Source organism: Podarcis filfolensis (assembly GCF_964270895.1).
Source record: "Podarcis filfolensis genome assembly, chromosome: 5".
NCBI lineage: Eukaryota > Metazoa > Chordata > Lepidosauria > Squamata > Lacertidae > Podarcis > Podarcis filfolensis.
This window is the reverse complement of record NC_139608.1, coordinates 52,492,854-52,508,235: the sequence shown is the minus strand read 5'-3', so window position 1 is coordinate 52,508,235 and position 15,382 is coordinate 52,492,854.

Genomic DNA, 15,382 nt, shown 5'->3' with positions numbered 1-15,382 from the left:
TGCAGAAACCACTAAAAGTAAAAGTTCTAGATTAACATACCAAGGTGGAACAGTTTTTTTATAGGAAACTTTTTTTCCTTCAAAACTAAATCAATTTCAATTTTACTCCAGCCACAAGATACTTCAAGGGGTTTTTTAGGCCAGAGAGATGTAATTTGTGAGTTTTCTTCTTTGACCACTAATGGTTGCATTCTTAAATATTTCACCAGCACAGCTGAGTGGTTTTTTTTGGCACCCAAAAGTTTTGATGCTACATTATACTATATTGGAATCTAACCTGCAGAGATCAACCACTGCCCACCTCACACCACTGGGATGTGGAATCCTGATGAAAGGAGCACGATGCTATCCCACATGCATGCAATGACCTGAGCCAAGGTTTTTAATCAACATCCTTCAACAATTTTTCAATAAAGCAAAATCTGATTTATTCTGCATTCTTACTTACGTTTTCCCTATAACAGTGTAGCCTGTACAGAACCGCTTTCCAGTGTATTGGGAGTCTACATATATTTTTAGTAGCATTCTTAGTGTTTGCACCTAATATGAATGTAATCAATATGTTCCGCTGGAGTACTAGTTAGACAGAATGGAAGTGTTTTGTTTTTTCTTTGAATAGAACAATTGTTTTTCATCCTGTCCCTCTTCTGATGTTTAGACTACTGTTACCATCATCCTTGGCCATTGGTCATGCTGGCTAGGGCTGATGTAAGTTGTAGTCCAACCCACATGTATAGGGCAACACAGGATCGCTATCCCTGCTTTAGCCTAAGATTGAGCCTTGCTCAAGAGATAGAATCTAAGCTGCACGTTTAACCTGATTCTTGAGGTAGGGCTTGCATGCATACCATGGGAGGAATTCAAGGTCTTGCCACGTCGGATCGCTCAGCAAAAGGCTATCTGATACAGAAGGTAGGTTATGTTTGTAGGCCTTAGCACAGAATGGAAAAAAAATAATCTTAAATGTATCTTCATAGATACAGGAGAACATCTAAAACTTCTGAATTGTGGTACTTAACACCACTCAGCTGATAAGTCTGTTCAAGTATTTTAGTACATTAATGTTTGTGCCTACATTAAATGTTCATAGTTCCATGAACTTCTAAAGAGTCTATATCTGTGCAGATTGATTGAAATTCTGTTTAAGCATAGATTATACTGCTATTTTCTCACTTAAACTTTGGTACTTAGTATCCAGCATAGCTTTTGAAACATGGAAAATACTGAAGGAAATTCTGTCTAATCTGTAAACAGCTGTCCAAAAAACATATATACAAAAAAAGCACAACCCTAAGTGATGTTTAATGAGTGATCTGGAATGAAACAACATTGTTTATTTTTGGAAATAACAACAGCAACTAGGCTCTTGCTTATCCCATACTGAACTACTTCCTCAATTTATGAAGGAACTAATTTCTTGCTAGAACTAAAAAGGCTGCCATCTGATCCCTTGCACTTAAAGCAAAATTATTGCAGCTGACAGAGTATTAATTTGCCATGGGGCTCCTACAGAGAACCTGTTTATTCAGCATTCATCCTGATCTGCTTGCACAAAGCTTATGCGGTGACTGGTCTATGCCTGGTGTCTATGGATAATTCATTCTAATTGATTCACAAGGCAGTCATTTGATCATCCATCCTGATTTGCTTATGGGGTGTTTACACACCTTCCTGTCAGGCATTTTCATAGAATTGTAGAGTTCATGTCATGCTTTTAATTGCATTTTCCTGCCACGTTCAAAACTGCAAAAAGTCCAGTGGGATGGTTGTGCCAGGACACTTTAGTCCACTTTAAGGATGCAAACTCTAAAGTTGTGATTGTTTAAAGTTGCAGAATGCTCCAATCACCTTTGCAGAATACTGACAGCCTGGAGACACCCTTGGATAAGTATTGGTAAGTTCTATAACTTAGTACTAAGACCCAAAGACCATGGCTTCTATTGAACTTGAGGTGAGAAAGCAGCTATGTTACATTACTTCAATTTCACTGGATAACTAAACAAAGGGGCATAATTTGTGCCTTGTAGTTGGTAGGGATAGAGTTAGGAAGCATTTCACAATCTGGAACGCATTACTACAATATATTGTTAGAGCCACTAATTTAAAGATAAATTGTTGGATATTACTCCACGTTGAATGTTATGGGACAGTATGCTTGTGAGCAGCAGGAGCTGAGGGAACAAATATCTCCGTCACACACACTGAGCTTTATAGAGGGATTAAGCAGGCCACTTTGCTTTCAGGGCCCAAAACGTGATCTAGTCATTTGTCATTGCAAGGATGCCCAACTGAACTAATCTGGCAAAGTTGGCATTTGGATGCAGGTTAAAGATTATGATCCAGGATTTAAAGAACTATGAACTTTGCTACATGCACACAAGCACTTTAGATTTATGTCTATTAAATTACAATCCCTATTTTGTACCACATCACAAGCTGTTTTTGTGTTTACCGAAAGAGAAAGAAAAAGTTTTTGACATGGCATTGTGGTCACATGTTGTATTTGGTCCGCTGGGCTCATGCCTGCTGAAGCAGTGTTTTGAATCCTGATCTAAATGGTATGTAACCTATTTGTGGTTAATGCCCTTTATCAAAGTAGGTACCGAATTCAGGACTGTATGCATAGGATACTAGGTGCTCTATCTCCATATTTAAATATGTATGTTTTCTGCAGAACTATTCTGTGCCTCAAATAAAAAATGGCCAAAGTGAAATAATAAAACAATGAAATAATAAACAAAAACAATAAAACAATGAAAGATGCTGGAGTACTTTCGCCAGTTTATCCTAAGAGTGAACAATTAAAACTCTCAAAGATCTGCATTTAGATCTTCCAGATGTAGCAGCATGTATATATATATATAGAGAGAGAGAGAGAGCTTGCTTTACCTCATTCTCCATACTCCTCTCTTCTACACGGATATTGGCAGGAGGCTGTAAACTAGAAATAACTGCTAGTCAAATACTTCATGGTACTTTCTATAAGAAAGAAAGCGTAACCTGTTCCGTAAGAGAGTTACCGGTATACATAACTGGATTAGAATTTTTCTTCTACCATGCTTTACAGTCATGCGTATGGTAGTTTCAACTGTCTACATGGCTACTGCAAACTCCTATGGAAGCCCTGTATGTATAGCATCAATTAATTCCTGGCATCTGAGAATTAATTTACCTGTTGGTTTCAACTTTTATAGTGCAGATATTTAGAAGGATCTGTTAAACCGTCATACATTTAATGACTGAAAGTTTTGCAAAGAAGAGTCCCAAGTTTTGCACGCTGGTTTTCAGTCATCCCTTGTCCGTGCCTTTTCAGGAGATAAGATCGAAATTAGACATTTCTGTGAAAATGAATTCCGCATACAGTACTTGCTTTTGCTGGGAGGTTAAGCATAGGAATGGGCAGCACTTTTCAGTACCATCAGCTTTACTTGAAACCAAAACAGAGAAGAGGTACTAGTTCCTATATTTGCTGAGATAGTGTTTGAAATGTGGCTGCAAAGATACTGAAGGACAGAAAGCAAATGGAAACGGTTCTTGTGCCTGCTCCCAGCCACCTTGCTCCTAAGGGCTGCTGCACCCAAACTTGCCATCACCAGGAGGCTGCTGTGTATGGGTCCCTGCAGCCACTGCTTCCATCCAGTTTGTGTGCAGGGTATTTTACAGCTCCCTCCACAAAGGTAACCACTAAGGTGAACAAAGCCCTGCTTAGGTCCTTCATTTCTCTTTGTGTATCATAATTTGAATTGTAACATGCCTCAGCTACAATTTGGCATCTTCTGTTTCCAAGGAAATAATATGCAGGTGCCATATGTAACCAGTTGGTAAATTAGCTATGACCTTTCGCATCGTGCTGTGCATGCACTAATTGCAGAATAAGATGTCTGTCCCGTTCACGCCAGAATTTTCTGCACTAGGGTCAGGGCCGTCTTTACCCGGGGGTGCAAGGGGTGTGGGGCACCCGGGCGCCGAATTCTGGGGGTGCCAGGAGCCCGCCGCTGAAACCGCCTAAGCGTATTGTATTCAGCTGCTACGCGGCAGCGGGGTCAGTGGCACCTTTGACATGGCTGATCTCGCACCGCCTGCCAGCCAGAGGGGGAGTGACAGGAAAGAGGGAGAGACAGACAGAAAGAGAATGCGCCTATCTAGCGACAGGAGTGCGCACAGGCTCCAGAACCTTCCCAAGAACTTGTATATGCACATTCGCAAAGGCCCTCCCAGCTCCTCTAGAAACAAGGTTGCTCCCCCCCAATGAAAGGTTGCCTGAGATGGCTCTCCCACACATGCGCACAATGCCCGCCCGTCTCTTCTTTCAGATACCTCCCTACGACTGTAAGCGCATGCATGGAATCTCTACACCAACTCCCAATGTGTTCTTTGTCTTCTTTAGAAAAGTTGGTTTTAAACAAAACACACACACAAAAACCTTTTTGGATCCGCAAAGGCGTGAGCGCTATTTATCAAATTATAATAGTGACATAAGCATAATAAAAGTTAATTTGGGGGCTAAACTAAATTTGGGGGTGCTGGGCGGATCTTTGCACCCCGGCAGTGCATATGCTAAAGACTAGGGTCTATGTGAGCTTCTCCCCACTCCACAAAGTGTCAAACCTATCCCATTTTTCAGGGATGCTGGAGTATAAATTTGGTTACTGTTTATTAAAATTCCATGAAATCACAGTCGTTTAGCCAGTTGGTGCCACAGGCTTCCCGTATGTTTTATTCCATGCTATGCTATGTGTACGCTTACCTACAACTGAATATGCAACAGGAAAAATACCTGACAGCTAGTGCCAAAAAAGTTACTGCTTTGGCAGACTCTGCAGACATGGACTTGCTCAGATTTCTTCCTGTGGGATTGTGATCTACATCAAAGCTTTTAAAATATATGAAGTTGCCAGCAATTTAAGGGATTGTGGAGTATGTGTTTTGTGTGTGTGTGTGTGATAGTAGTCAACATCATCGTTGTGGATGGCTTTAATGATGTATGCTAATAAGTATTTAACCAGTGGTCTTTTTTCTCTGAAGTGTGTTGATCTCATTCATTAACAGCAAAAACAAAAACCCTTGTGGAAGTGTCTCTTATTTAAACCAGATGTCTTCTGTATTTAGACACAAAATTGGATGGCAGATACTCTGACAGTCATTATGCTTTGAAGCCCAGCTTTTCAACACCATTCTGAACAAGACACCAGGCAATGTGTAGTCCTTGCTATTTCACTATTAATAATATGTCATTGTCTAACACTACCAAGAAAAGAAATAAAATCATGTGGAGACTACAAACAATGTAACCGAGAGAGCAACAACCAGGTAAAATGAAGCTCATGAAAGGGCAGGTTTTTCTTTCTTTTTAAATAATAAATACTTTTGAAGGGAAACTATTATTAATTAATTTTATGAATTGCCTTTCATATAAATTTCAAGGTGATTAAAAACCTTATAATAAAGCAACTAAAACAAATATTCTTATTTATTACCAGCCAGATTATTGCAAGCCAACTTTATGCTCTACAGTCCTGCAGATACTGTAAGATGTCTCCACCCCAAGCGTACTTTCTGATAGGGCTTGTCCACACCAGAGTTTACTGTGTTTGCATTCCCATTTGATTTGCATAGTCACATGGCACCCTCAGACCACACAACCTGAAGCTTTCTCCAGTAAATTGGAGTTAACTGGATATGAGGATAGTCTGGTAAGTTGGGGGAAATTGGGGTTGGGGTTAAAGACTATCTGTTTCAATATTTTTGGGGAGGGTGGATCAATTGTCACTTCCTGCTACTCCATGTCCAATACTTCCCCAGTGCTTTCGCTCCTTTTCCAGCAGTGATCCTAACTTATTTTGATCCCTCAGATTTGCAGAAAAGCAGAACACTGCACAAGCAAGCCACGTTAAAAAAAAATGTACACCAGATATTATGGAGCAATCTGAAAAGTGTGTGCTATTAATTCAATTGTTTTCATTTCCTTGGAGTGTCTCTCTCACACACACATTTTTGATCCCTAAGATTTGCACAAAAACAAAAATGCACAAGCAAATTTACAATTGCCTGACTGTGCTTTTGCACACTTCCTGTTTGGGGAGTTTTTAAAAAACAACGTGTGCATGCAGCTGTTTGCATGCATGCTCTGTGAGTATATAACCAGCATAAAAAAATCAACAAATTTCAAGGTAGGGACAAAAAGGGGAACACCTACTGGTATGAACAGGAAAAGTGGAAGTTGCTCCTCATTTACAAATTCAAATACATTCAGGTGTGGATTCCTCAGGCCTGATTTGAATGTGGGGAAAGTTGATAAGGTCTGATTTGAATGTGGGGAAAGTAGCTAATGGCTGCATAATGCTCAAATGTGGACACGCCCCATGTCTTCTGCAATTTGTTCTCACTTTCTTCATTGCTTGTAAATCTCCGTGCAGTAAACTGATGAGGACAGGATGTGGCTTTGGAATTCCAGTAGCTATGGAGCTGTTTATATTTATTTATAACACGTTTCTCTCTCATAATTCTATCTCAAATGTAGACATTCAAAGTGACTACCAAAACCAAAGATGTATGACACTTGTATTATGGTATAAGCAATGGCTTGGACTTGCTGCTTGGTGTTGAAAGTTATTGCACCTCAGCAATTGTAAAAATTCCCTTGATGCTGGAATTTGGCAAATCCACATGGGGAAAGAGAGAGATTTTGCAAATAGAGATTTTGCATTGAGAGATTATAGAACATTTTGTGTTCATTATGTATAAAAAAGGCCCCTTTCTCCTTTTTCTCCTATTTAAAGGTTGCTAATGTTTTCACATGATTTGGCTTTGTTAGTTTCAGGTCTTTTAACAAAAATATGCTCTGGGCACGAATTCTGGACATTATGTTGTATTACAGTGCAGGAAGGCAATAAAAGCATCTTTGTATTCATTACAGTTTTGGCAGACATTCATGGGGTGTGTTTTTTTAAGCTTTCCAGGAAGATTCATGCTGGACTATATAAAGAGAACATGAATCCGAAAAGACTTTAAAAATATTTAGAGTAAGAGACCGTTCTCAGTTTACACACAGAAAATAATGATGGCTCTCTGCTGGCTTACTGCGTTTATGCAGTCCATCGTGTGGGTTCACAATGGTTGTGCATTAAGACAGCAGTTTGCAATCCTGTGCACACTTAATGGGAGTACGTCCCACAGCAAGACACATTTCTTAGTAACTATGCTTGGAACTGGGCTGCCTGTCTAGTTAAGCAACAATGGCCTTCTGCATTCTGTATACGTCAGAGGGGCATGTCTCAATGCAAAAGTATAAATGGCATACATCTCACATAAGAAATGACCATGCAGAAAAGCTCATGGGAGGACATTTCATCCTTTCAGGGCAGTCTAAGTAAACTTAAGATGGACATCTTTGCACAAAAGAACTTCCAAGGATTGCAATGTGAAACCTCTGAATTTCAATATATCAATACTGTGGAGCATCTACACATCAAATCATCCATATGGCAAGAAGATGTTTTGAGGTCAATAGCACAAATCCTAAACTCTTTGCAAGCATCTAACCCTCGTTAAGCTTCCTGCAACTGGATCACATGTTAGAACCATAGAGATCCAAGAGACTAACACCTTGAACTAAATGGAAAGCTACCATTGTCCATGGAGGGTGTAGGAAAAGGTGTGATTCTATCCTTTCATCTTTTCAGTTAAATGCCCATTTCCCCAGTGTTGTAAATTATACTGGCAAGTAGTAACATTTAATACCTTAAGGGCCAATGACATTTATTCTGGCGTTGACTTGGGGGACCATGGTAAACATTGCATAGGTGCCCAGATCCCTGTTCTCTGTGCACTCTGAACTTCATCTCTCTTGGTTCTTATCTTCAGATGTGGATTGCTGTTCCCCGATTCTAGGTTCATCTCAAATATTTGTTTTTGTTTTAAATTGGGAAGTGGTCTGCTGTTTTGCATTCAGGGCTCTTCAAGTTTGCCAGTTTAAAACATAAGTGTTCTACTTGCTCCATATGTAACCTACAGGATAAGAGGGGGGAAGTGTGGCTTGAATTGGTCTGAAACTGAAGCGAAACAAATCTAGGTCTCCCAATAAATAAAAAAATTAAAAATTGTCCAGTAGCACCTTAGAGACCAACTAAGTTTGTTCTGGGTATAAGCTTTCGTGTGCACGCAGACTTCTTCAGCTTATACCCAGAACAACCTTAGTTGGTCTCTAAGATGCTACTGGACGGATTTTTTGATTTTTTTATTTATTTCAACTGCATCAGACCAACAAGGCTACCTACTTGAATCTAGGTCTCCCAGTCTGTCATAGGGCTCTGCAAGGATCCTTCTTTCCGGATTCTTCCTCAGATCATGATCCCGGCAGTCATTGCTCTCTTTCCCTGCTTCTCTCTGCAGAACTGCTCAAGCCAGTAGGTTTGGCCTTCTTTCAGAAGTGGGCTGCAGGAATTCTTACCATCTCAAGAGCTTTGCCTGGAGGCCTGCTTCTGCATAATGGAGCATATCAGGGCAGATGGAAAATTAAATACAGTATTGACTTCTGCTGTTTCCGGTTCTCTTAGGTCATATCATGAGGTTTCAGAATCCTCAGTGGAATTTGTTCCTGGAAGAGTTTATCTTATGAAGAAGATGATCATTTAATGAAGTCCCTCAGTGAATTAGGGACTTTCCCTGCATGTGAAGACAGGCTCCAGCAGATTGAGAGGCAAGACCAATAGCAGGTCCAATGGTCAAGCAGGTGGTTTCGTCATGTCCTGTAGAAAGAAGTGAGGGATAGATGGGACTTGTCCACCTGGGAAGGTAGCCCATGTAGGAGGAGGAAAACTCTGATCCTAAACCTTCACTGCCTTGCAGAATATCTTTGGGAGAAGAAAAAGCTAAGGGGTAAGCCCTATACAGATCCAGAGTGCAATCCTTAAGACAGTTGGATGGCACCTTGTCGGCCGCCTCCTGGCAACTCCTGCAGCTAAGCTGGTGCCAAATATATTGCTTTCCTTTCCTTTGGACCACATTAGCGCGGCCAAGAGGACAGTCTTGTCATCTGGGCAGCCCTGGACCTCCATACACATTGCACCCCAATGAGGTCACTTCAGTGCTGCTACCACAGTGGTTTGACTTCACCCCCCGAGGAGCACTGCATTGACTCTCAAGACAGACAGATGCCAACAACAATCTTGTTGCAAAAAAATATTTGGTTTTGGCCCCTTAGTTATGTGCTTGCTTTCTGTTGTTTAAGAGAGAGAGAGAGAGAGAGAGAGAGAGAGAGAGAGAGAGAGAGAGAGGTCCTTATTGATATTATCTATGTTTCCCACCCAAATTATATTCTTAGCATTTGTAGCACCCTTGTTGATGTCATTACAGTTTTGTTTTCTTACAGTACATTTGCACTTGTTTGTTAGATACTTCTAAGTAAATTCTAGCCAAATGACAGAAGATTCAAGATTATGCATATAAATATATATAATCTAAAACTTTTAAGTTTTGTAAAAGTCTTTTGAACAACATTCCACAGCTGTGCTTCATATGCAAACACAGGAAATGCCTTTTAATCACGGCACATGGAGCCATTTCAACACAGACGAAAGAGGAATAAGTGAAAACTGACTTCACTTGGTCATATTTTATCTCTTGTTGCCCTTTAAACAGCTTGACCTGCAAACATAAATGGCACTGTTTACAAGTTCCACTGCTTATTGTAAATGCATCTGTAGAACGAAAGTTTTTGAATATATATATATATATTTAGAAGCTGGATGTTCTTAAAATTTAGAATGGTTGCTTCCTCCATACAAGCATGTCCAAGCACTCACAACCCAAGGAGAGCTTTGGGATCTTTTGCTGCTGCCCTTGTTATGAATATGTCTTAACCCTTTAACTTATGCCCACAATAATTTCTCACACCAAAGGAATAAAGAAAGCTTGGTTTATTATATGAAACATAAGCGACACTTCAGAAGGCAAAATTACAATTTAAGCAGGCAGCAGCTCACAAAATAGAAATACACCTTGATCTAAAGAGTAACAGAAATACTTAACGTTTTTCAAATACATTTTTTCCACTGAAACCCACACTAGAGCCTGGAAGAAGAAGGTACCGGTGCTTAAGCGCACATATGCTAGTCCTTGAGAGCACTGGATAAGTTCTGTTGAACTAGCATAGCCAACTGCCTACTGGGAATCTGGAGTTTTAAATAATATATTTAGCTAATGCCTCCTAATAGTGAAGTGGGGGAGGGGGGCTTTGAAATGAACAATTCCTGCCCCTTTCTCACCTTGCCCATCCTAGTGAGAAAATGACTAAAAACTGGCCACCCTGTTTGCTTAACGAAAGGGTGAAAGACTGTGATCGTGAGCCATTTACTGAACTTGGCCATCTTTGTCTGCTCTCTGCCTTATTATTGTTGCACCATGACCTTGATGGCCCCCATTCAGGAGTCTGAATAGACTTTGCTAGCAACTTGATTTTACAAGGTTTGTGGAGCTCAGGATGTTCTCTCTGAATAAATCCAGGGCACGTTTTTGAAATGAGGCTGGTATCAGGCTTGTACCTAGCTAGGTTCATTCATGATGGAGAATCTCACGTCACACTGAAGTTATGTCAGCATTTATACTTACGCTACGATCTACAGAGATAAACCACAGAAATGAGTTCAGAATCACACACTCCTGTTCATAAAGCTAAAAATAAAAAAAAAAAATACCAGCAAACACTCTGTCGTCTTGCTCTCTAGATACTAGATATTTCCTGGACAACGTATTACTCAGGCACAAAATATCGCAGGTCTTGCTAAAGTTAGCCAGGATGGAAAGTTTAGCTCAGCAGTTTCAAAGTCTGCAGTGCTGAAAGAGAACTGAAAAAAGGAAGCAAGGGAGAAGTGAGAGAGAAAAAAGGACATTGCAAGTCAGAAAACTACTGCACACAAGGAGGATTTTGGGTTCCGCCTGGAATGGAGAAGTGCAATTTTTGCCCAGAATAACATAAATGAAATGTTGCGGGTGGAGAGCTCAAGCCAGACACCTTTTGGTATCACTGTCCCTTTGTGATTTATTTTTTCAGTTGTGTTAGTCATTTGGACCTCATAAAATTTGCCTGTAGTTGTTGAATGCGATGAATTTTATAAACTGGAAGAGAAGGATTTAGACAGAAAATTAAATTTGGGACAAAGTCATGTTATCTCAACTCAAGAGTTCACACCAGCAGTTTCCAGAGATAGCAGTCTCAGCTTAAGCTTCCTCATAGTGTTCTGGGGATGAAATAAGGAGGGGAGAGAACCACGTATGCTAACTTGAAATATTTGGAGAAAAAGGTGGGGTATTAATACACTTGAACAACAACAACTACAACAACATAGCAAATTATGTAACAGCCTTTGGGGCACTTGCGCAAAAAATACAAGGACTTCTACCATATTCAACATTGAAATGAGTATTTGAAATTCAAAGGAAATTTTTAGTACCAAATACCTGCTTTTAAAGAGCTGACCGGAGAACTCATTGGGCTGATTCACATGTAATGGTTTAGTCAATGTACATGGTTTAGTCAATGTACAGGCTGAAAAAATACACTGAATTAATAAATAAATATCTGAATTACACCTGCAAGTTGTTCATATAATTTCTGAGTAATGAATAACGTTCCTTTTGCTGTGGAACTTTGGGCAGCTTTTAATTTGAGTCAATTTCAATTCAATAATTTAAAGGTTTGGATTCAACATTTGCGCTAAGTGAGGTATGTGTGTGGAGAATGAGATCTGCTTGGACAAGACTTTCCCATCTTCTCCTCCCCATCTGTGCCTGCACCACCACCTCTGAAACCCTTTTTCTGGGTTTCCCCAATCCTCCAGCCCAGATTTAGGGGTGGAAGCAGGTGGGTGGGGGGTGGAGTAAAGTGGCCTGTTGTATGAGTGGACCTCATTTCCCCACTCCTGCCTGTTAACTTTTTACACAGCTTTTCTGCCTGGTTGCCTGAAACTTGGAACTGATTTGTCCTCCCCACAGGCAGATCAGGCAAGTGGTTATTGACAAGAGTAGGGACTCAGCTATACAGCTGCAAATAAAACATTTTAAATGTGTTTTAAGTGAAATATACAATGTGACACTAGATGGCAATGGTGAGCCTCATGGAAAATTCAATGTATTTTTTTTTAAGTGCTAAAAAAAAGCATTTTCAGAACTGTTTTTATGTGTGTAGATTCCACCTAGGTTAAACCTCTGGCTGCAATCCGATACACATGTTCCCTTGCAGTATGTCCTATAAAACTTAGCAAATATGCACAGGATTGCACTGCAAGAGAGCAACTTTGTATGAGGGTCGCTCATTAAAGATTTCCCCTGACCCACTTCCGGTTATCGTAGGCGGATGAAATTGCACACGTATAATGATACATCTCTCCATAGGTAATGTGGTAATATGTAGCTCTGAACTCCTAACAGTTTCTATGTTACTGGTGCTAATGTTGAGTAACGTCTGGTAATGGAACCAGTTGAATGCAGAGCAGTCATCAGGTTCTTATACTTGAAAGAGCACATACCACGGGAGACGTATGATGAGATGAAAGGGACTTACGGGGAGGATGCCCCACCGTATGACATAGTCAAGCACTGGTATCGTCAGTTCAAGTGTGGTCGGACTTTGGTGGAATGGCTCCCATTCCTGGGGGATGACAGTCTGCCATTGATGAAGACACCATCTGGCAAGTGGAGGCTGCCATTTTGGAGGATCGTCACATAACCATTCACCAACTACCTGCAAATGTTAAGATCAGTGTGAGCTCTGTAGAAAAAACCCATTCATGACCATTTGAGCATGGGAAAGGTGTCCGCACAGTGGGTTCCCTGGCTGCTGTCGCCTTTCCAGAAGCAGGAATGAGTCACATGCTCATGGTCTCTTTGGTCACGGAAACCATGATGACTTCTTCGCCAGACTAATTACTCAGGACAAAACATGGGTGACTCAGAGACTAAATCCCAGTCCAAACAGTGGAAGCACTCTGCCTCACCACCTGCAAAGTAGGTATGTGTTCAACAGACAGCAGGCAAGGTCATGCTCACGGTGTTTTGGGACCAGCGCGAAGTAGTGATGATGGATTTCCTGGCAAAGGGTACCACAACTGCTGGAACATACTATGCTTCACTGCTGCAGAAATTGCAGAAGGCTATCATAGTCGAGAGGTGTGGTATGGTATGCTGACCATAGGTGTCCGCCTCCTGCAGTTCACAACTCGCATGTTGCTCAGACGGAAGCACAATCCTGTGGCTATGAAATCCTTCCTCACTGTCCTTATCTCCCGACCTCACACCGTTGGACTGCCACATCTTTCCAAACATGAAGTTATTTTTGATGGACAAGCTTTTTCCAGATGATGAAATACTGATTTCTGAGGTCAAGTCGTGGCTTCTGACACAACCTGCCAACTTCTACAGGCGAGGTCTCCACAGCTGCATAAAGTAATGGGAGAAGTGTTTGACTCATGCTGGTAGCTTCGAGAACACTGTCCAACCATCTCGTCCTCTGTCGTCCCCTTCTCCTTGTGCCCTCCATCTTTCCCAACATCGGGGTCTTTTCCAGGGAGTCTTCTCTTCTCATGAGGTGGCCAAAGTATTGGAGCCTCAGCTTCACGATCTGTCCTTCCAGTGAGCACTCAGGGCTGATTTCCTTAAGAATGGAGAGGTTTGATCTTCTTGCAGTCCACGGGACTCTCAAGAGTCTCCTCCAGCACCATAATTCAACATACAAGTTGTGAACTGCAGGAGGTGGAGAAGGACTAATAACTGTGTCCAGTTTTGTTTGTCTCATCCATGGAAAGTACATCAGGGGAAATCTTTAATGAACACCCCTTGTACATATCAATAAAAATAATTTTGGAGGAGTGTGTAGATCACACTAGGGCACTGTTTACAAAGCACATTTGTTGCTCAACTGAAGCTGGAGGAATGAAAGTAAAATGGTTTGGCATAAAATATCCCCGTCCCATGGAGTCATGGTTCTTGTCACTTGTTTTGGCTCTTGTTTTACTACAGATGGACATAGCAGATGCATGGAACACTTCTAAGCAGGTTTTTTTTTTTTAAAGTCATTTTTCTCCAGGTTTGCTGCTTTTCACTGTTTCTGGCTGCTATACCACAGTAGGACATAGAGAAGGGGCTCTTTTGGACTTTTTCTTCTTCTTCGGCAATCACTCATAACTGAGTAAGATTGTTTTTCATGAACATGGTCTTAACAGTGACTCCGTAAATGACTGCAGAGGCCAATTCTGGGTCCACATGTCCTTGCATGGTTGGGGCAGGAGTTGATCACAGTAAGGGTTTGCCAAACGTGCCTTCCTCTTAGCTTGTTTTCCCTTTTTGTGCTGAGTTTGTGCTTCTTCAAAGTGCATGACACCTTTGGTAAAGGCTGTTCTCCAGTTGGAGCTCTTGCAGGCCAGTATTTACTGGGAAACACTAGCTGTTTTGGTACAGCATGCATATATGTATGCATATATGCATATACTATATGTATTTTATGAATACATATAGTACAAATGACGGAAAAAGTTCAATAAACTACAACGCTTGCGATGTTTACCTTCCTGCGTCTCTGGGACCTATCAGTTATGAATTCCCTGGTCCAAAAGGTAATCCAAGTATGAGAGTCATTCCTTCACGCAGAATTTTGACAAGCTTTTCCTTGCATTTTGAGTAGTTGCAAGAAAAATGCCAATCTCGTTTAATTTATCTAACAGTTACAATATCTGCTTTCTCATTATCTGCTTTCTCATGCAGCTTGTGGGAGCTGATTATGTGCACAATATCTTTGCGTTATCTGCAAAGAGTAGCGATTGGGGCCAGCAAGATACTGCCACTGTAAAATGCTCATAACTGCACTGACATGCTTGGCTAATCATTTCCAAGGCAGTTTCAATTTATTACGGACGGTTCTCATTTTTGCCCCCTAAGGCTATGCAGCCCAGCAGTACTTGAGAATATAAACCTCTCTGAAGGCCATGCTCCTTCTGAAGAAACGTGCACTGGGAGAAGGAGGCTGCACACCTCAAATATGCTCTTGGGACTGTTGAAGGATGCATGCTTTGGGCAGAAAACACACAAGTCCCAAATGCTGCGGCTGCTATCGATGCGCCAGTCTTGCTCATGGCCTCCCCATGAACCCTTTACAATTGCACAACATGGGAAGGAAGCTTTCCACGAGAGCTACTCCCAAGGGGGATTCTATTGCCTTGATAAAACTGAAGCTGCAGGTATAGTCGGGACAGCCCCGTTGGTTAGATCCCTGCGCATAATGATCCCTGCGTTGCAGGGGGCCCTGGACGAGATGACCTTCAGGATCTCTCCCGACTCTATGATTCTGTCGAAGGGGCCTTAGCGCACGAGGATCTTTGCGGAGAAGCGGGGC